The following is a 21,791-nucleotide window of genomic DNA, read 5'->3' as shown; positions in this document are numbered from 1 at the left end:
GCTGCTGCCAAAAGATTGGACAATGTTTACCACTGGCTACCGGTACGCAAAGTTAAACAAAAGAACAACGGAAATGGAATTTTTAAAAATAAGACATTTTCACTTTTTATATATTTTTTTATATTCTACTGAATATGATAATATTAATCATAATACTAATGATAATAATAATAATAATAATAATAATAATAATGGTGATATATACAATAATAATGATAATAATAATAATAACAACAACAACAATAATAATAATAATAATTTTTTTTTATCACTAATGATCAAATATTTCTGAGATCAGATGTGTCACTGTCTGTTTGTACAAATACGTCTTTAAAACAATCTGGAATATCAAATCAAAAAGCTCTTAAACACATAGACTAGTACCATACTCTTTAGCAATTAATCTGATTGAATCCCGCACTGTGTCAGAAACTATTACTTAAGGCAGTTGCCATTAGCAAATTGTCAAAATAAAAATCTTTAAAATAAAATATTAATTTTGCTCAATTGTAAGCTTGGTTCCCATTAAGCATTGGTGTGAGTGGAGGAGGCGCGGCCTTTCATACCCATGTCCCTCTACACACATGTTACAGTAGGTATAAACTTTTAGACTGCCGCGCCCTACCCCCGTACCATCACCCTTGTGTGCTCCCTCTCCCCCTGCGATTAAATTCTCGATGTGTCTGTTTATTTTTTTCGGCCAGTGAGCGTATTTAATGCTACACTCTGCGTCTCAAAATGATTATTATAGTATAGGTTTATATTCTATTAGTTCTATTAGTATAAGGAAGAATGCGGGCTCGGAATTAATTATGGCATCAGATTGTGAGAGAACTACAAAGCTGTAACTTCGAGTTATATCCCACGTGTCTTGGAACGTCTTATTTATATTAAAACGGATACTGAATGAACGATATACCAAATGTTTTATTAGGAAAAGGACTGTAATTAAACCCTCCAAACATTAAATTAAAACATTAGAAGCACAGTTTTCGCGGATCTGAGTCAACGCGTTTTACTACGAATATTCTTTAATAAAATATTACCAGGAAAATTAAAGATCTGTGCTAAGATAAGTATTTAATGCGTCTATTAATTTCCGATAAAAATATTTTGTATTTCTATAGATAGTTATGAATGTACTTCAATATAACAAGTAGTCATCCAAATTTTAAAATGTTATTTTTAAGTTTATCAGTTCAACATAGCAAGAACGGAGCATTCACATCGCGGCCTTCTTCTATACCAATAATTTTTGTCACCATTATTTTATTTTATTTTTTTATTTTATTTTATTTCATTCCATCCAACAGCTTAAAACGCCAATTACAGGAAATTATACGCGGAAAATTGTAAAATGCATAAATTAACCGGATATAGCTCGAATTTTCCTGTCCTTTCAGGGATCAATTTTCGCCCGCAGTATTCATCACGAAAATGCAATGTAAACCGGATACCGGTAACTATCGACCACCTCATCTTTAACTTATAATTAAGTGTATTTTATCTGATACACATAATAATATTATTAATAGAAATTATTATCAGCCAATTAGCACTTATTACGCAATACATTTAGGAAAAGTGTTCTATAAAAAGAAAATACAAGGGTGTATTTTCTTCGGTTGAACAAATCCCGATGGGAACATGTGTTTTTCTCAAATATTTATTATCAATTTTAACTATCACCAGTGGATGCGTTTCTTCATACTAAAGTTACTATCATGTGATTTATCATAAACAAAGACATGCAACACGGTTCGAAGTGTGAAGAGTCGTATTTTGTCACGTTTGCATCGTGGTAAATTAAAAAAAAATAACACAAGGAGTAACCATTATGATAATCTTCAGTAAGATTGATGGATGTGTTCATGTGTCTCCGTTTCGTGTTATTTTATTTACATGAGGTTCGATTTGTCTCCGAACGGGCGACCAGCTACCCTAGCTTCTAGAAGTGGACCTGTGCCTTAGTGGCTACATGGTGCTGCCTATTTGAGTTTTTAGTTGAATGTAGTTAAATATGATAAAGCATAGGCCCTATTTATTATATAGACAAATGATTGAGTAATTTATGCGACCATATAAAGAGTGAAGTTCGAGGATGCGAAGCTTTTGCTCATGGTGCTCAAAATTTTGGAAAAAAAACTCTGGTCTGGTCATACGACGTTGAATCTTTTCTAACTGTTCGATTCCACTATTCTGATGTGGAAACTCTGGCATACCGTAGGCCTATTCCTTAATGGTGCATTCTCGAGCAGAATGACCAACACGGTCGAAAGACTTGATAAAGTCTACAATGCATCAATTGGTGGTGGAATATCTGATGAGTTTGTGCAGTACAAGGAGAGTTTTGTGAGAACCACCGGACGTAAAACCATGTTGTTGTAGGGAGCTGATGATGACATGAAGATGAGATTTCAGATTTCGACAACCGATTCGAGGACTTTCATCACAACACTTACAGAGTGAAATGTAATAAAATAAACAACAGAACTTGGATGACGTGATGCCAGTTCCTTGGTTTTGCCATCGGGCCTCGGAGCTTTGCCCATTTTAAGACCATCAATCAATCAATGAGCAATTCCAAAGGAGAGACTGTATAATGATACACTGTGCATCAACCTAGATTAGATGATTATAATGCGCTGAATATAATTTAATTTGTATCTTCCTGTGCCATAATAATAAAATAAAATGAAATTTGGTTTGTGTTTCTTTATTTCCGGCCCAATATGCGTCAGTCAGCCGCCTCGTATATGCTAGATAATAACTATCGACCTATGCATAAAACAAAATCTATAGTAAGAAAATATTATCGGAAACTCAAAAAACGAATATGCAATTAATGATAGGATGAATGATTTTTAACATAATCGAGAACTGATCGTTTTAAATTAATGATGATTGCCATGGACAAACGAATAGGCATCTTGAATTTAAAAAGAATTAGGCCTACCTATTAAAAATATATATGTTTATGTAATCGAATGCCCACTTATTGAACTTCCTGATATTTATCAAAATTAAGCCTACAGCAGGTAAGTAACAGAAAATCAGATGAGTTGAATATAATTTACCTCGTTGTTGGTAATCGTAATTGGAAGCGAAGCGACGTAAGTTGCTATTCTTTATTCCAGACCAACATCGACAGTCAGTATAGCAATTCACAAGCCGGACATTAACTTTAAATATAGGCCTATGTCTACATAAAATATAGAATAGGACTAATTTCCTTAATAAAGTTCAAGGAGTCTACTATATTATAATAGAAAGAAAGGAATGAAAGGGATTCAATCGTGGCCCTTGGTTTTTACCACAACGCTTTCGTAGTCACAGAGGTTATGTCGTTTGTATGTAAAAGGTTCCGGGGTTTTTCATAAATTGTAAACCAGAAATAAGTTCGAAAATCAACGAAAACATCGTCCATGTGTGTTCACTCTCGGACTTAATATAGGCCTACATACGCCATAAACGTTAGGCTACTGGAATCCAAGTCTACTGGAGGCAACTTCACTCGCTCCAAATAGGGACATTGTCAAAATTAAACATGTTTAAATGCATATGTTAGCCTGTGTGTTGATGCACTTCTCAGCATCTGCTTAAGCTGAGTTTCCATACAATCACTACAGGCTATCGCCGACAGCTTTTTTCGGTCATGCTGATTGGTCAGTCGAATCGGGGAGCCTTCCCGATTGCGTTGGGGACACGAGTATCAACGATTGCACTGAGAACACTGTAGCGACAGTGTAGCGATTTTAATGAAACAATGGCTTTACACTAATGTAGAGAATCGATCTGCGACGATTGATGATTATCAGATATTATGATCTCACCATTTCATCTTCATCCAAATCATTCATTATCCTTATCATTGCATCAGCACACATGGGTCTCAGTAACACAGGCTTCACCTCACGTCCTTCAAACTGGGTTACTGGTCACAGAGTATATGATACAATCACAGTTTTGTTAGGCCCATAATCTAGGCCTACATAAAAGAGGTTTTGTAATACAGAGGAAATTATTGTTTGTACAGCCATCTTAAAAGATTATTTTGTTTGAGAAACATTGTTATTATAATATATAATTTTAATGCCAATAATGAAATTGGAAATGAGCTAGTTATTACACTTGTACGGCGAGCGTGTGATATAGCATCTTGCTTATGCGTCTTTCATTGTGTTATAACGTGGGATTTATTGAATTTACTGAGGTACTGTAATGTAACATAAGTTTATAAAATCCAGGTTCACGTTTGACTATAGAAATTAAAATGGATCTATCACAAGCTCCGACATGCACGCAAACAATACTCATTATATATATATACTGTCTCTTATACACATCTAGATGTGTATAAGCTCTCATCCATTTGACTACACAGTACTCAACAAAGATTTTATTTGAAAACTTTATGCCACTTAGGCACCAGAGCTGAACAAGGAGGTTATCAAAATAAGAGGAGCAAAGATTAATCTAAATACCTCCTTTATAAGTCCACTCACTAAGACTCATAATGTAGAGCACCTTGTGCGTATGTTTATCTTGTGTAAAGGCCAACTCAGACAGCGTCGGCCGACGCAGCCCGACGCGATTTGTTGTCGCGTCGGGTCTGTGTGAGTTGAACGCAGACGCGATGGTGTGCGTCGGGGGGCAGTCGCGTAGTAGAATATTAAACGTGTTTAATATTTCCCACGACGGCTTAAGACTGTCCCCGACGATAAATCGGGTCGGGCTGCGTCGGCCGACGCTGTCTGAGTTGGCCGTAACTCATCCTGTTAATAATTGGACAATCCTTGTACTATACGCCCATTGCTATCATATCTTTGTGGTCTTACATTGACATACAATAACAAGTAGTCAAATCTTTAAAAAGCTATATACGTTGACAACATCAGACGAGTACTTCATTATGAATAAATATTAATAATGGTAATTATTAAATAATAATAATAATAATAACAACAATAACAATAATAATAATATGACATATGTAAGAGGTTGGGTACAAAGGCAATTATACAGACGGAAGTTCCAGACTACCTCAGGCCCACGATGGTTGGGGCTGAGGTACGACTTAAATTTTAATGTAAGTTTCTTTCCACCCATTTGTTTTTGAAATGTCTAAACATTTTGCGGGTGGGTGTGGAGGCGGTGAGCCCATTGAATCTGCCTATGATAACAATAATAATATTAACAATGACAAATAATAATAATATTAACAATGACAAATAATAATAATAATAATAATAATAATAATAATATCATTAAACAATAAAATACATTACTTAATTAATAGATCAATCATTGCATTAACCTTTGGCCTTTTTAGGTACGTATTAACTATCCCTGTCACAGTTTACTGCGATTTGCCACATGGGTGCACAAGTGATGTATATGGGTGCCACATGGATACGCCCTGTATCTCTGTTAACGTGATGCATTTTAAGAGATTCTCTAGAATCGTATGACTCAGCGCTTGATGTGGTTGAGTATGATCTCGCCATCTGTATGGTCCATTAATATCTAGTTGTATATAAAGGTAGAGTTAAGGATGCCACATTTTATTATACGAGATTGAGTTATATTGGCGAGCGTTGACAAGAACGAGACGAAGAAACCAAAGAACAAGAAAAACTATAGGGATAGCGTCACCACAGAAGCCAAATTAGTCAACGCTTAGGACCAAGCAAACGGTGAGTATTCTCTTGTTTCTATTTTATATTTTCTATAATACAATAATAACAATACAATACCAAAACTTATAAGGCCAATTACAATACAAAAGTCAACTAAATTTTAATTGCATTTTTTGTCAAGTACGTTACGGTACGGTATTTAATAACCCGATGATAGTGTCCTATGCCATGCATGGGAATTTTTAATTGTCTGATTTGCACTTGTATTCCACCAGCATATGAGGCAGACAACATAATTTCCATGTTGGTGTCATGAAAAAAAGAATGACCTCCACGTTTTATTACGTTATAATTTTAATTTGGAATAATCTTCCAGACTCTCTTAAAATTCTTAAACATTGGAATAATTTTAAAATGCACTTAAGGAGCAGCATAGTTAATGATCAACATGTGTGCTAGGTTGAAATAATTTTACTTGCCATTAATTTAATCGTGTACATATAAATTATTTTTAACTTTCAGTTTCAACACATCTCTGTTTTCCAATTTGTACCCCTTACTCTATTCCTCATTTTTTATTCGCCTTTATTATTCGCTTAGGCTTATATTTAAATTTCAAATGTGTGTTTTCGTTAATTTAATTTTAAAGGTACCCCTCAGGCAGTGTAAATCCCCTTCTGTGGATTTAGAGAGCAATCCCATACCACTTATTAATACGTTTTAAGGTTCATTTGTCTCAAATTATAAATCAGAATAAAACAAATCAAATGAGAAACATGGGCCTAAACATACTGTATCACACTCGGATGATGCCTGAGTGAGCTTCCTTTGGGCTCGTATTTGTTTATTTAATTTCTAGAATCAATTGGCACAGTGATAAAGAATTAAAGTTTCAATCGACATATCAGGGTTCGAGCGAGTCTGATGCTCTTGTTTCTGTCTATGATGGACTATACTCACGTTGTCTCGACACCACCAAAGAGACACAATGCCAATGCAGTGCACTGATTAGGTCAAACACAACTTTGTGATGCTCACATTTATTGAAAAACTTAAAAATCCCTTTCAAATAGGGTTGGTTTTATATATTTATGAATAAGATGTGTTTCGAAGCATGTAAAATATAATACTGTAAGGTCTACTTCTTAGATAAGATACCATAATGCATACTCCAAGTATCGAAATGCACACCATCGTGTCGAGATTCAATCCCAAGATGGCGTGCATTTCGATACTTACCGAAAGGTCCACTGATTAATCTCAGATAAGAAAGTATAATACATACTCCAAGTATTGAAATACACGCCATCGTGTTGGGATTCAATATTTCGACATTAATTATGTCATCATCAGTGTTTCGATACTTTGTGTATGTATTATACTATCTTATATAATACTCTGTAACGGTAATAAATACTCAGATACGTAAACTTTTGACTTTAGAAAAGCTAAAATGTATTACACAACGAATATTTCGATTACTCAAAGACTACAGGAGAAGTCGAAATATTCGTTGCAATAAATTTTTATTGTTTCTAAAGTAAAAATGTTAAGTATCTGAATATTCATTACCATTACACAATATAATATAATATAATGTAGTATAATATAATTCTTTACCAAAGATTGATTCAACAAATCATGACCTTGTTTATTGAATTAACTCCACAAAGGCGCTTGTTCATAAGGGCGAAGCGTTGTAGTAATGATCATAACCAAAAACAATCACTCAAAGACTACAGGAGAAGTCGAAATGTTCGTTGTTGTAAATGTTAGTGTTTCCGAAGTCAAAATGTTAAGTATCTGAATATTGATTACCATTACACAATATAGTATATTATAATATAATATAGTATAATATAATTCTTTACCAAAGATTGATTCATCAAATCGTGACCTTGTTTATTGAAATAACTCCACAAAGGCACTTGCTCATAAGGGCGAAGCGTTGTAGTAACGAATACAGTAATCAAAAACGTAGCCACACCTGAAATTCTGATATTGAACAGCGCCTCCTGTCGATCTAATTTGGAAAATTACTCAAAACTTTTTTAAAACTTGAAAGTAGTCTTATTGAAAACTAATTTTGTATAAATATAAAGTGGTGTCTATATAGGCCAACAAAGACTGGTTTTTAAGCCTAATTATAGTTAATGGAAAAACATATTGTGAGTTGCTTTGGCACACAATCATTATTCCGGCTTAAAAACGGACGACGGTTGGGAAGGCCATGTAATTATTAGGCCTACGTGAGCTTCAAAGTAGTTCTCTCACCTGATATTAAAATGAATAGTGTGTGGGAAAACCAGAAGAAATTCTTCTTTGGGTGGGTGATAAAATGCGTATGTGTACGTAACGTAATCGTTCGTATGACGTCAACCTCATTGCAGTACGCACGAAATAGCTACTTTACTAATTTAACCTGTCTACAACAGTAACCGAATTAGCTAACTATTACACAATATGAAATCTGAGAAATAAACCTAGGCATATATAATAGGCTGCATTCAAATTTATTTTTATTATTTAAGATCCTAATGATAATACCGATTAAGTATTAATGAATTATCAATGGCCCCCAGTATCATTGTGAAGTGTGTAATTACTATACAATGAGATAATAGCAGTATTGATAAAATCATCTTTACAACTATAATTGAAAGCGGCGCACTCAATAAGCATCCATCGTATATTTATTATGTAGACATGATGTTCTGGAAAAATAACAAAAAATGTCAATAAAATCAGAAACATATATCAGGTTATGACGTCAGTGGTTTTATATTACTTATGGGACAGCTCGAGATGGAACAGTACCTCGTCATTCGTTAAGATAAAGTATTAAAACCTATTTAAATACGGAAACTTGATCAGTAATAATTCATTCTGTTATTTTTCTACTTCTTTTAACTTGGAAAACTAAAATGTTGCGGGTTCATTCGCTGGCAATGGAGTTAGGCCTATATGACATTAAATTTTAAATGTATTTTTGTGACAATTATTTAATTTGATAACATTTCGTTAGCACGGGAGAATAATGAATGTTTATGAATAATCTATAAGTATGACCGTTTCTATTTTTGACTACATTTTGGAATTTAAAAGCCATCAGAAAGTTAATTTGTGTTAATACTAGCACCTTGTAATGTGTCAATATTCTTTCTCGACTATATTTATTAAATCAATCAAAGCGAACAGAGCTTGCAATATGTACACATAGCAATCTGCTTACGTAAGGTATAGTCAAATGCCCATTGCTCTTTATTTTCAAAGTCAGATGGTATGTCACACCATGTACCATTTTGTCAATCTCTTTGGCTCTGTATTGGTGCTTCATCGGCTATTCTCGTCGATAATTTACCGAAGTCGTAAACGTCTCATTGCCTTACGTTTACTTTCAGCTCTTAATTGCGGTAGGTCAGACTTTTGATTCTTTTAAAAGGTTGTTTAATCTGTTAATCGTCGTGGACAATTCTTGCAGTTCCGGATATCTTTTTCAATAACGAGTGATGTAAAGCTGATATAGTAACGTTGATGAAGTTATAAGAGAGTCTATTTAATACCTCCTTGGAAATCAGCAACCCATTTGAGTCACTTAGCGCGATACGCTTGTATATAAGTACGCTATACAGTAACATAATGAAGAAATTAACTATGTTAAATATATTAAATAATGTGTATCTTACATCCTGTATTTCGTTAATTGTAATCCTACTGGTGAGGTCGTGTCACATTAATCTCAAGTTCTTAAAGACGTTCCTCAAATCGGTGTTGAGTTCGCGATAAGCATTAGCCTAATCGGTGAAAAAAAAATATAAATCTGCTAGGATGAAAATCCCGGAATTGACAGTTGAGTTGAGTTGAGTGTGACATTCAATTCCGTGTCGAACCTGAGCTTGCCTTTATAACGATTAACCAACTGGGACACTGAGGCTTTCTTGGGAGGAATTCGAATACGGATTGGAGCAACTTCACTCAATTTTGGAAACGGCCCTGGAAAAAAAAGTTCATGACGCAATTACAGACGTATGTGTATACCGGATCGAAAGTTTTGCATTACCAAATAGCCATGTTTCATCACAGTCTAACTTATGATTTTCTATAAACAAAGTGGTTGGTAGGCCTATTATCATTCAATCATTCTCAAATAAGACAAGCTAGCAAAAGCGTGCATTGCTTGTATTTAGGCCTAACAAATACGAACGGGAATGTACTGAAGTCTAGTCCTCATCTTTTCCTTCCTCTTATTAATCATAAATTGTGCCCGGTGAGGACAAAAACGACAAGGAACTGCTATAGGCCTATAGAGACCTACTTGAATCGGTGACACCAGGCTAATTAAACAACCTAGGGCTAATCATTAATGTAATCAGAGAAATTGAGACTCAAAAAATCAATTAAGATATGCCTGCCGTGGATTAGTATATAGAGGAAATTGAGATTCCGTGGCCATATCTCAAGAACATGAATGGGTGAATGTACTAAGTGGTGATATTTCCTGAATTTCCTCAGGGACAAAGGTTCGAATCAGTGAAAGTTTGACTTAGTTAGGCCTATGCTCGTGACCATTTAGGCCTATGCTCTGTGGCTATTTCCCAGAAGGGACAATGGTTTGAATTATGAAACTCTGTGGCATTCATTATTATTATTATTATTATTATTATTATTATTATTATTATTATTATTATTATTATTATTATTATTATTATTATTATTATTATTATTATTATTATTATTATCAGTATTATTATTATTATTATTATTATTATTATTATTATTATTAATAACAATAATATTAATAATAATAATAAAAATATTAATAATATCCTATTATGTGCACTTGCATACGCAATATTACTTGTACAGTTGTACAGTTCTTGATTGTTTTTCATTCCATATATTGTCATTTTCCCTCTGTTAACCGTTTAGCCTTTGTCCCATCCCTTGTAATTGTTTAATGAATGTTATCATGTTTTTTCTTTTATTTTATTTGTATTTTTTAATGTATCTGTGTGAAATTAATAAAAATGGTTTAGATAGTGATTTTGTTGTATGCGCATATGTTGGATAAACACAGTGGATGCATATTATAATTGAGCCAGGCATAGGCCTATGGTTTACGACTTATTTAGGCCCTACGATAATTTATGTTTATACAAATATTTGCATTAAATCATTTGAAACGTAATTAGGCCTAAAACGTATTATAATTTAAAACGAAATATAAAATGCAGGCCTTCAGAATATATAAGCCACAAGCTTGATAACGCCACTCTTTTAAAGGGATGTAGTTGCCTCTCCTTCAGGTTAATTAATTTCTGCTTGCCGCGAATATTATAATGTTATTCTGATGGTGGTGTCAAACATTACCGCTGGGGTCAACTAGTATTAATGTTATACTCAGGTCTCTTATACACAGCAGTGGTGGATTCAAGAGGGTGGGGGGGGGGGGGTCTGGCAGACGGCTTGGGGCCCTAAATTGTTTAAGAAAAAAATGGAGATAAAGCAAATTATAGGCTTATTCAAATTTTAAGTCTGAGAGTGCAATTTCCGGCCATCTAGAGGTGCCATAATCACAAATTGTCTTACCTCAGCCCAACCATTGGTGGGGCTGAGGTGGTATAGATCTTCTATCTGTGAAAGTACCTCCCTGGGCCCCTTCTATTTTGAATTTCTAGATCTGCCTCTGGTGAGTGTAACTATAACGTTTCATTAATGAAGATGCAACAAAGAAACTTGTGCAAGCTCACATAACACCAAGACTTGACTATTGCAACAGTATTTTATACTTACTTCCCAACACATTAGTCAAGAAACTTCAAATAACTCAGCTGCACGTCTCGTTGCTCATTCCTAGATCACAACATAGAAACCCAGACTCTTAGAATTGCAATTGCTTCCAGTCAGGCTGTGCATTCTATTTAAGATTCTTCATCTTGTTCACCAACTTACCTGATCATCAATAATGTGGTTTTTGTTAACGTTTGTGTTGCCGCCCCTAAACTTTGGATCTGCTAGTTTATATTCATAAGTCTCCTCCGTTGGGCCACTTTTAAAAAGCAGCTTAAAACTCCCTTTTTGCATCTCTCTTTTTTTTTTCTTTTTTTAGGCTAGTTCGATGCCAAAACAATTAGCGCTCATGTGAGTAATGTTCTTGCTTACCACTGTTTTAAACAGTGGTCTCAAATTGCAAGAAAACAGTGCAATGGTCTTGGTTCTGTGCACTAGTCTGTTTTTGTGGTTTTCCTTTTTTCATTAATTTTAGGATAGTATTTTCTCTGTTCTCTAAATCTTCTACATAATTATTCTGCTTTTTCTTTACGTTCACATTACCTTTTCTTTACTTGGACATGGCGCTTATACCTTGTTCATTTGCGCCTTATAAATCGACCTATTATTATTATTATTATTAAAGTGACAATGTTACTCAGGTGAGTTTATTTATACTCACGTGAGTATAACATTGACACTTTACTCACCTGTGTGTAACTAACGTGACAATGTTATACTCAGGTGAGTATAGCATTAATAATAAATTTAAATAATATAATAATAAACGTAAATAATATAATAACAAACGTAAATAATATAATAACAAACGTAAATAATATAATAGCAAACATAAATAATATAATTTTTGAAGGCTTCAGACAGCTGGGGCTTGCCATAGTTATATTCAGGGGAGTATAACTCAAGTGTCAATGTTATACTCTCGTGAGCGGAATTAGACACGTCACCTTTTAATTCTAAAAGAATCTCTTAACAATCCTACAATTGCTTATCCTACCTTTCGTTATCGCCTCCATGTTCCCATTAACATCAATGACATAATAATAAACTGATGCGTATTAGCAATAAATTGCCAACTAGTGATATTACCGTAGTCGTGTATATGCCTAAGCCTCCGTGTTTGTCAATTTTCCGTCGTAATACAGTAATCCATTATATAGATTTAACTACTTAGGTTGATATTAGTAGGTCTTTCTGAAGTTTAGCCTATCACCGTATCAATGATTGTTCTTGTTTAAATCACCTTGTTATTGGAACATGGCGTTCGCTTCTCTGTTTCCGTACTGCAGCACATTCTTAAAATCATAGTAATACTTTATTCACAGACCCTATATACAATTGAAGTAAGTTAAGCCTAAAATTAAAACAATATGGGGTGATACTATAATAATTATGAACACAGTACCGGGCCCGTTGAAGTGATTCGGAGGTACAACCTTGAGATTTAGGTTCAATATACCTACACATTATGAACTCTAATGGCCGCCCACACGAATGTAAATCAATGTAATTTGTTAACTGTGTTAATATTAGTGGAACTAAGAATGAATCATGCGTGGCAATATCAAGTCGATGAAGGTCATTGAATTCACGTCATGATTTTTTTTGTTTCGGAACGAAAAATTATGACAACGATGATGATGATGATGATGATGATGATGAGGAGGAGGAGAAGGATGATAATGATGATGATGATAATGATGATGATGATAATGATTATGATGATGATGATGATGATGATGATGATGATGATGATGATGATGATGAGGAGGAGGAGGAGGAGGAGGAGGAGGATGGTGATGATGATAATTTCAATTTATCAAAAACTCAGGAAAGAAGTAATACATATTACATTAAAATTTCAGAACAATTACATCAAAAGAGCTCAACAAATCCCAAACAACTAAAGTAGAGTATTGAAATTAAGTAGCTTATTAAAATTTGTGAGAAGATACTGTAATTACAATGGTTGGTTGGTTACATTGACGAAGCTGAAAGTGAAGATGAACAATTACATCAAAAGAGATCAACAGACTCTAAACAATTAAAGTAGAGTTTGAAATTAAGTATTAAAAGTTGTTAGATGATACTGTAATCTAATAGATGCAAACTAATAGATAAATAATAACATTGCTCGAATAGAAACATCTTGTAATAGTCGTTTTAAGTAAAGCTCATCAACGAAAAGTTCCTTTATTTAAGTTGTTTGAAAACAGGTGTCTCTGGCGGGATTAGAACCTGCAATCTCTCGCTATCAAAGCGAGTATCCATTAGACCACGGAGGTCTAGGATATAGGCGAAGCTCTAACCACCATGCACTTTCTCTCAAAGGACTGACTGAAACGCTCTCAAATACAAGTAGTGGAGCTGTGCTTAAGCTAGAAAAGCTTGTAGGTCGTAGCTAGTAAATCATAGTAATTAATATACAAAGCAAGTTTGCTGCGTAGCGCCGTAAACGCAACAGTGTATAGACAAATAATAATAATAACAGTGCTCAAATAGTACATTTTGTAATAATCGTATCAAGCATAGCTCTTTAACGAAAAGTTCCTTTATTTCAGTTATGAAAAAGGTGCTTGTTAGTTAGATCTTCGCCTACCTTCTATGTCTCCGTGATGGGTATGATACTCGCCCATAGCGAGAGGTTGCAGGTTCGAATCCTGCCAGAGACTCATATATTTTATATATATATATATATATATATATATATATATATATATATATATATATTGTATATAACAAATATAAATTTAAGTTGAAATGTACCAGTAACACTGGCAGTTTTTATAATTCTAACTTATAGGAACATTATGTTATGTCATAAACAAATAACACGCGGAAATGACGCAACTCGTTGTCGAGTGATACTCTACTACAGTACTCCAATACCAGTGTTGAGAAAGAACGCATTTTCTGTAACTCTAGGTGACCAGCTACGCGTAGGCCCTACTTTTAATTATCCGGAATGCTTTTTATAGATCTTTATTGTTTACGCTAATTAGGCCTAATCTGATATTTTCTATATAAAGCTACGAAAAACAACGAAGACAGCATGTTTACTATTAAAAACATGTTTCTCTAATCAATATAATGGATTTTTAACTTTAAATTAGAATTGTTGTTGAAGCCTTCAAGATTCCTGATTGTTGACCTATTTTCTACTCGAACAACACGTCTGGTTAATGCCCCAAATAAGTAAACATAAACAAACTAGAAATATCTAATTTCGTAATGGTTTACAAAGATAAAAATATAATTATATAGGTTTAAGGTGTATATAAAATGTATTTATATATGATATAACTTACTTTGATTTGAGCTTGTACTTTAACGTTAGAGAGTGCTGTTAACAAGAGACATTATAGTAATGTACCGATTTTTCACAATCCAATGGCTTGCTCGTTTTATGGAACAACCATTGTTTTCGATTTTCTGATTTTTATTTCTTTTGTTCTTTTGTAGAATTGGACATTTTGTATGTCTACTGGTGACCCGCTGCGGCATAGTGCGGCTCCAGAAATAATTTGAATATAAAGTGTTGATTTATCCCCCCAGAACGATTTTTTCACTAACACCACAGTCACATTTAACATTTTTCTAATCGGCGAATTATAATCCATTTTCAAGATGTACCGTAGTGATTATTGCTGTCATCATCCAACATTTTGTCAGGATCAATTGACACATAGAGCAGTAATGTTCATATTCCGTTGGTTACTACGTTTAAGGCCTACAGCTGAATATCAATACGTGGACACACACACGCATAATTATGTTAAATTCAGTCCACGAGACTAACGTTTGTTTCTGACTTCACTCGGAAGTACACGTAGGCAAAAACAGCCCTACTTTTTCAAACGCGGATATCTGTCTATCTTTAAGTCATAGGTTTTCGATATAATCATTCCCTGAACATAGGGCAGTTTTTTCACGATTTTCATATTGCCGCCTCCCACTTTGCTTCTGCAGTTATGTAGGCTATATTCAAGTTTGTAGAAGTTTTGCAGTGCATCGAGAACTAGCGTTGTTCCGCGTATGTGCGAAAGAGCATCAGACTTGAACTCCCAACGAATCCCCAGTGGTCCAGATGCTTAGGCGTGTGCATAGAAAACAGGTCGGGTGCTCGAGTCCCGATTAGGGTATCTTTTTGTTTACAATCGCAGATAGCCCTTTAACTTCCAAAATGAATACGGTAACATACATTATACCACTACCCCAAGACAGTTTAAAGTTTATCTCTTTATTGATCCTGTATATCGATATGGTTGGTATATAGTACGGTAGCAGACGGCAAATGCATGCATCAACACAATCACAAAGGCTTTTAAGCTCAAAAATAATTAGGCTAGGCCTAACTGTATTATAAAAAAAGGTTAATAAAAACATGTTTCAACATTTCCACTGCCATCATCAGTGTCTTGGAATTCCACTCACGGCCTAATCATGTTTATAGCCTATAGGAGTTAACAAAAAGTTAACATAAGCATTTCGACACATTGTCTCATCATCAGTGTACTGAAGTTGCTCACATTCAAGTCTTGTTTACGGAGGAGAAAACAAATGCGATGCATTTCATGATAAGTGAGAGAATTTAAGCGTTTGAAAATATTGCATTAATAAAGAAGAGATAAATTAGAAACAAATGTGAGGCAGAATATGTGAATAAACAACTTCAACGTATAAATTTAACTCATTCGTTCAGATTAATCTACTTATCTTTATTCATGCATTTCTTTATATTGGATCATTTTTTTACTTACATGTTCTGCAGCACATTTGCTTCATATTTATGTGCAATTCTTTCAAATGCTTCATTTCTCGCACGTACCCTAAAACGCATCGAATTTGTTTTCTCCTGTATATAATATTTTAATAATATAAAACTGAACTAGAATATAAGTCTAATACATGTACAGTAATTGATTGTTGACAAAAGTACGGATATTTCCTATTTCCATTTTTTTAAAAACAATTTACGATGATGTCCCAAGCAATGACGACCTATGACGATAGACCTGCCGAAACTCATTTTACTATGTGCTTATTACGTCATTCATGTCACAGCGCAAAAAAGCTATAATATATGACATCTTTTTGTACTACCGATCATATCTTAACTACATCCTGAAAATTAAATGTTTATTATGTTTATTGCGTAACTAAATTTAGACACTATAGAGGGCGTTGATAGTGTGTGTGAGCTAGAGTTCCTATATAGAGAACTCTAGTGTGAGCGAGCTTTTACGCACGTTGTGTGGGCAGCTAAAAGTAACAGGCACGTGAGCATGATTTATAAGTAAAATTATCAAAAAAACACATCCTACTGTTCCATTCCTATAAGTATATGTGGTATACAGATAAATTTCAGTTAACCTGCTGGCTGTCATCGAGGATATTGTAGAGAGTTTGTATATAACTATTGTAATAATTTTTATTTGCACGGTCTGTTAGTACTGTTTATACTTGGATATTCTTGTAGAAAATATGTAAGTACTGTACAAGCTTAATACGTTCTTATTGCTTATTAATTGATCATTCAATTGCTCTTGATACTGTCAACTGTCGATGTTTTATTTATTAAATTTATATCATTATTTATAGAGCTTTTTATAATTATTAAATTTGATATGATGATATTATTATTATTAATTTTATTATTATTATTATTAATAATAAAACTATTATTATTATTATTATTATTATTGTTATTGTTATATTAATACCTTCTCTTATTTTTCTCTAGATCACAATGAACTCTACGAGAGGGAACGTGTCTATATTTTATGTGATAGTAGTACTTGCCGTTTGTGTTGCTCTTGAAGCATATGCCCAACCAATGTCACTCGATCGACATGCGCCAGAATATACAGAGAATCTAAATGAAATTTACGACTTCTTGAATTACTACAAAACCTTGTTAGAAACGCGAGATGCTTACCACAGCAACAGTGAGTTGTATATATGTGTTACATTAGTTAATTTTGTTTATTTAAGAATACCGTACATCCCAAGACAATCAAGTATAACCAACTAAGAAACAAAAAAAAACAAAACAAAACAAAACAAAACAAAACAAAACAAAACAAAATAAAAAAAACTGAATATAACAAACTGTAATGTAATGTAGCACAAGGATCAAATGTATTCATTTAAATGTTTCTTATAATGTCTGGTATTACAGCTTTTTATTAATTATTTTCCTTAATTACCTTTTATTACAGATAATGACCCAATTATTAAATAATATCAGGATTGCCAGAAGCTAATAAATAATAATGATATACAATCAAGATATAACAAACTCTAATGATTACTCAGTAAGCTAATATCAATTCTCATTAACTCTTATAATTACAGTAGGGCCTACAATAAACAATTATTTATACCAAGAGAACGTGCTTACCTTACACACCATCTTATTAGACCTATCTCGATATTAAATAAATTTAATGTGGATATCATAGGATGATGTGGGTCTGTTCTTTGGGGTGCTTAAAGCGCTTGTCCGTGGTTCTCCTGACTAATTAACACTTAAACTCAGAGTACCACTTATATTGTAAGTGTTTGCTCACGATAAAAAAAATCATTTCATAAGACCCATAATGGAAAAAGTCTACAACCATAGTTTGTGTAAAGCATCATATGGATGTTTGCCTTGTGATAGCTCGCTATTGGTAATATTCATGTTCTTAAATGCATGAAAATCAAAATCAAGATTTAGTGACGTCTTAAAAAACAAAGATTCAGTCTGTCACTGTACTCAAGAACACTTTCCGTTTGGACAAATATATAGTTTGCTTCCTAATATTTTATACTTAAACATAAACTTACTGAAGACTGCTTGATTACCTTTTCCTTCCTAGTAATATTATATAATTGTTGACATTATATTAATTAAGTACTATAAAAAGTAATCTAATCGTGATCATTAGTAATGGAAGAACAGTATGTTTTTATTGAATAAGTAAAAAAAACTAATAATATAATAATAATGGACCTATAATATAACGTTAATATAATAAATATTATTATCATCATGTTAATAATCGTACAGTAATATCAACATTGTTCTTATAAAGCATTGCCATTATTAAGTTAATTATTATCGTTTATTAATATTGTTTTTGTTGTTATGGTTGTTGATATTATTTTATTATTATTATTATTATTATTATTATTATTATTATTATTATTATCATCATAATCATTATTATCATAATCATTATTATATCAATTTCATTTATAGATTTTGATGGAAACCGTTTAGATCACATGGCCTTAAAACGAGGAAGTAACTCAAGACCGGTGGGTACATTAGGCCTATTAGAATTATTACGACACGAAATGGAAGAGGTTAATACCAGAGATAGAGTTTCAGATCAAAGAGACGAAATGGATAGAGTTGGTCGTTGAAGGAATTGACATTCAGTAAAGTAAGTGTCGCTTTCCAATCAGATTTACTAGTTTAAACGCTTTCGCAGGTTATTCTTAGTGTATTTCACGGCGAATAAATCCAATCGAATCCAATCCATATAGCGTATTTAAAGATGCAAGGCGCCTGATAGTTCTTATTACTTGTTTGTAGTGACAGGCAGACTATTGTGTCTCCTGCATTAATATTGAAACTCAAGCTTTCATACGCATTTTTTGCAAGAAAGCTTTCGCCTGAATAAATTCACACACCGGTCCCTAAAGTGTTGCCTGTCTTATCATTATTTGTTATCAACAGACTGGTTCGCCTACTCATCCTTTATTGGTTGGGATTCTGGAGTGATTTATTTTTCCGTAATTTAATTTAATAGTATGTCTTGTGTTGTATTAACACAGGCGGGTCTGTTTAATTAGAATTTGAAAAAAAAAAAAAAAAAAAAAAAAAAACACCTGTGCTTGTAATCTGAAACTCAACGGAAGAGCCAACGCTTAACCTCAGTTCAGGTTGCTTTCCTTTGGATAACTTGCTCCCTGTCCCCTCCATTTTAAACCAGATTATGATGACCAGTTTCTGGCGTACCTAAAAGTCCTGAATTTTGGAGGGCGGGGGAAATGAGACGTGGGGGAGCTCGATAATTTAGTGAGGAACTAGCTCGCAAAATAAGGCGATATGCTGTGATTTTTACGTGATTGTTTTGTTTCGAACATTTTCAATGGGGAGGGGGAGACTGTTTGAGAAATGTTATCCCCTCTTTGCGCACACGCTCACACCACTGAGAAGTTTGTGTTCGCATTTCCAAATAGCTACTTATGTATTTTCTTTTACCGCACTGAGGTCTACTATAGTCTTAAGAATTTGCTGCCAGCTTCGAGCGTCCCTCTTCAATTTACATCCAGCGGTGGCTCTTTGATAATATCCCAAATTAGTTTGTTGGGTCGGACGCGTCCTACCCGACGCGGATTAGAGCTTAGTCTGTTCTGTTGAGGGAAGGTGGCTTAACACCCACTCCCCCAGTCCCATGACGCCACCATAGTTGACCTTGCAAGGTTAAAACTCAATATACATACATATCACCTCTCATATAGACCCTATTTACTATCCTCACTGTTTGCAATATGTTTAATAAATAACTCGCCCGGCGCAGGCCCAATGGCCATAGATTTTTCTGATCCCCATAAAATAGAGTTTTAAACGTGGATAACATACTGATATGCCTTTGTTTTTTTGTTTTTTTCCCCATAGGTGAGCTTGAAGCAGGAAGCATGGTGCGAACATTCGAGGTTTGCAACACAAAACAGAGGCTGACTAATAAACCGTTTCATAAAATACAACAATTTTTAATATATTTATTTAAAGAGAAAAGAAATGTATGATCTATTGTATTTAAGAATCTTTGTCGCAATTATACTTATTCTCTGTAATAAAAACGGTGCTTAATGTTTTGATATACAAGACATGAAATATAGGCCAATTCTGTTCTGTATGGTATTAAATATTTTCTATACATTAGTCCTGTTGTTATTCATGAGGTGTAGGCATCGCTTAAATCTTATAATGTATTTTCCGAAGACATCGTTCCAATTTTGCAAAAGATGATGTTCAGATGAAGTGCATTTTTTTAATGCTCATGTATGTTTAGAGATTTTTTTTTCTCTTTAGTGGGGATTAAACCCACTTTTATTTCTTTTTTTCTCTTTGATTTTCATAAATCATGTCATAAAATATCTGTTTTATATATTTACAACAAGCTTAAAAATGCAAAGGCTCATATGTATATCATGTGTATGCATATGCGCCTTTTCATTTTTAAGCTTATGTATGTTTAGAGATGGCATGTATCATCTTTGCTCCATCTTCGATTTTTGTGACTTATTGACGGGTACGCGCAACTAAGCATTTAGTAACCACCTTAAAAATTTGCACAATAATTCAAAATATTTATTTACTTAGGAATAGCAACAATACTGAAGTTATAAAAAGTGCTGTATGAGAATTAGTGTTGTATTGTTCGTTTTGCAAGTGAGCTTCTACTTGTAAGTTTGTAATTATGCCTATGTTGGACTTGTGCAATGGAAATTTAAATTATTAAAGGTATTTTTGCTTCACATATAAACAACGAATGCTTAGATACTTGCCATTTATTATCGTTTCCACATAATGTGCAAGTGTTATGGTATAGCCTGGTATAGCCAATTAACACGAACAACAGAATTTGTATGATTATACTTAGGCAATTGCACTTCTGGTAACATTCCAAGAATAAAGATGTGCTCAAGAAACATTTGTCTGTATTTGTTACTTTCCCAATTGCATTCCATAGAGTTTTACAATTGGAGTAGCCTATGCCTATTGTTATTAATTTTGTTGGCTATTCATTATTACAAACAACACGTATAGCAGACAGTATGAGCAGATGAAGACAGCTGATTCAAGATTAGGTCTTGACTAACGAAGCTGAACGCATTAGAAACAAACCTTGATAAATAATAGACTTTTTGGCGACTAAAATGTCAATATTTAATCCACATTATTATAACTTAAGGACCGTAATTATGCAGAAGTCGTTTCATTGAACTAAAAATTACCGTTAACCTTTCTTATATCGTCCCTTCACAGTGGCAATTTTCACAAACATTTTTTTATATTACACATATACGTCATCAGTTACCAACACTTTAGGCCAATTAATCAACCTGTTTTACTAATAGCGACAGATGACGTAGAAGATTTCATAAAAATCACGTTGTGCATGTACAGTATATGTAATTTATCTACCTTTATAGATGTTAACGCCACACCGATCGAATGACAATGATAACAATAACACTACACCAAAGAAATCGAAGTGTTAACAGCACAACAAAAGAACGTCAAATACCACATCGAACAAACGACTCTTGAGAAATACATACATACATACCTATATATAT

At 33.6% G+C, this 21,791-nt stretch overlaps 1 long non-coding RNA gene across 2 annotated transcripts; it reads left to right on the top strand.

The window, feature by feature from the left end:
• Window positions 1-5,538: 5,538 nt before the first annotated feature.
• On the top strand, window positions 5,539-21,140 carry LOC117100542. 2 transcript variants are annotated; one of them, XR_004444134.1, is made up of 4 exons: window positions 5,539-5,696; window positions 17,173-17,377; window positions 18,676-18,862; window positions 20,104-21,140. It is a non-coding gene; the product is annotated as an uncharacterized LOC117100542 (long non-coding RNA). The 2 variants fall into 2 exon arrangements; XR_004444133.1 differs by lacking the exon at window positions 5,539-5,696 and adding an exon at window positions 16,682-16,915.
• The last annotated feature ends 651 nt before the right edge of the window (window positions 21,141-21,791 follow it).

This window comes from Anneissia japonica, unplaced genomic scaffold (assembly GCF_011630105.1).
Source record: "Anneissia japonica isolate Jap-2015-1 unplaced genomic scaffold, ASM1163010v1 scaffold685_len2926416_cov193, whole genome shotgun sequence".
In the NCBI taxonomy this organism is placed as follows: domain Eukaryota; kingdom Metazoa; phylum Echinodermata; class Crinoidea; order Comatulida; family Comatulidae; genus Anneissia; species Anneissia japonica.
The sequence above is the reverse complement of the archived record's forward strand: the minus strand, read 5'-3'. Positions and strand labels throughout refer to the sequence as shown.